A 2,500-nucleotide genomic window follows, 5' to 3' on the forward strand; every position below is an offset into this window, starting at 1 on the left:
GGCCAGTATAAGAAACAAACAAGGCGTGAGCGAAGAAATCTTTGAAACGAAAACCGGACTTTCCAAACTGCTCGTTGCAATCTGAGCTATCTAAGCTTTCTTTCAATGATGCACTTTTATGCACCAAACCATGTGATTTTTTCTTTTTCTCAAGATTCTAAACGTCTTTATCGTCTGACTGATTATGGAAATTTACACAAATGTACTATTTGAAGCTTACATCGTCTATCTAATAAGAACTTCTGGTACTTCTGGTATACGTCTTGCATGCTGTATTGCTGTTTGGCGTGAGCTGTACTTAAGTTCTTGCCGACTGCCTTAGTTTAGTCACTTTTCTTCTGCGCTTGCCGTGCAGATGGCTTGAAATATTTCAGATTAGTTTTGTTTTTCATCGGCGAACTTAGATGTATGTAGGTTAAACGCGTCAATGTTGTATGGATGCAATGCAAGGGCGTGCAGCAATTGGACTCTAGACGAATGTAGCAATAAGCTGTTTTGGTCTGTAAATATTTTTTTCTGTCTTCCATGTTTGATACATTTGTTTATCGTTTGCACGAAGGAACTTTGTTTGCTAGGTCATTCGTCTTTCCTTCATTGCAAAACCTAGAATTATCCTGCTTCTAGGTTCTCCTAACCTGGAAGCTGTTGGTATACAACCGGAAGGAGCGAGAGTTCTGGTGATATGACTGTTCTCAAACTTGAAAGTCGTACTTGTATTCACTCTCGTACTCGTATTATGATCTGAAGGTCCCTTTTATCAGCTTAGCGACGGTGCGTCTGTCCCGTTTTCGTTGTGCGTGAGAAATGTGCAGAGCACGAGAAAACGTGTTGCCCGAGGCAATAACAGAGAGCTTGCCAAGCTTTTTGAATGGTCCTTTTATATATATATATATATATATATATATATATATATATATATATATATATATATATATATATATATATATATATATAACGTAGCTCTAGAAAACGGGATGAGAAACAAACAAGCCACGAGCGACGAAATTTGTGAAATGAAAAGCGGGCTCTTTCAAACTGTTCGCTGCTGTTAGCTTTCTAAGCTCTCTTTCTTAGACGGACTTTCATGCCGGAATCCATTAAAATTTTCTTCTTCTCAAGAATCTAAGCTTTTTTATCGTCTGAATGATTATGGAAATTTACACAAATTTACTATTTTAAGATTAAATTGTTTACCCAAAAATGACAAAAATGACTTCTCAGTTCTCTGATCTGAAGGTCCCTTTAATTAGCTTAGCGACGGTGCGTCTGTCCCGTTTTGGTTGTACGTGACAAATGTGAAGAGCAAGAGAAAACGTGTTGCCCGAGGCAATGACAGAGAGCTTGCCAAGCTTTTTGAATGGTCCTTGTTTTTTTTTTTTTTTTTATAACGTAGCTACTAGAAAACGGGGTAAGAAACCAACAAGCTGCGAGTAAGAAAATCTGTTAAATAAAAAGCGGGCTTTCCCAACTGTTCGTTTCTGCTAGCTTTCTAAGTTCTCTTTCCTAGCTGGACGTTTATGTACCAAACCATTTGATTTTTCTTTTCCTCAAGATTGTAAACGTTTTTAAATATTGCCTGACTAATTATGGAAATTCACACAAATTTGCTATTTTAAGCTTACACTGTTTTCCAAAAAACAAACTTCTCATAATTCCAATACCTCATGCTATTTGACGTAAACAGTATTTAAGAGCAATTCTCCAGGAAAGTGAAGCAAAGTTGGAAATGAAAAATTTTAACACCTCTTCAATTTTTGTGTGTAGGTAGGTTACCTTGGGGGATATACAAAAACAACCATATTTGGATCGGCAGATGTATCGTTGCCATGGTAACCGCACTATATGACGTCGGCCTTGGGACCATGTTTTGAGCAAAAGTTCCACTCTCAAAAAGTAAAAGTAAACGAGTCTGGTTCTCGGGTGCATGTGAACCAATTCAAATGAAATTCATACAGATGATAGAACCACTCTCCCAGTTTATAAAATTGGCCGTTACAATAATTTGGGTTTTATAAACAAGAAGAAAATGCTCGTCCTACTATGTTCCCTGTCAACCATTTAGACAAGCAGGAAAAACAAGCACAACGATATTCGTTATTTCTCCGAAAGTACTCTTTCCACATCAACCAAATTAGCAGCAGATATTGCATAGATATTGACGTTTCTGAATATAATAAAATAAATTTGGGGAAAACTATACTCTGACCATGGGAGCTGAAGACACCTGGGACAAATTGCAAAAAATTGCAAAATTGGTAATTTTGAGAGCTCTAGTATTTAGCTCAAACAGGCTTTAGAGAGAGAAAATCAGCTTCAAAAGTATCTTTTATCATCTTGTCTGTTACCTACATTTAGTAAATAAGGTTTTGGCCGACAAATTTGATGAAATATAAATTGATACAAAACCTACCTTGAGGGTTTTGGGAATTTCTTCAGGATGCTTTCGTCGCGTGGTTCTCTCCAGTATCTCTCCTTCGCACGTTCCGTCTTTTTGACCAAA

Source organism: Pavona decussata, unplaced genomic scaffold (genome assembly GCF_977016875.1).
Source record: "Pavona decussata unplaced genomic scaffold, jaPavDecu1.1 SCAFFOLD_425, whole genome shotgun sequence".
Classification (NCBI taxonomy): Eukaryota; Metazoa; Cnidaria; class Anthozoa; order Scleractinia; family Agariciidae; genus Pavona; species Pavona decussata.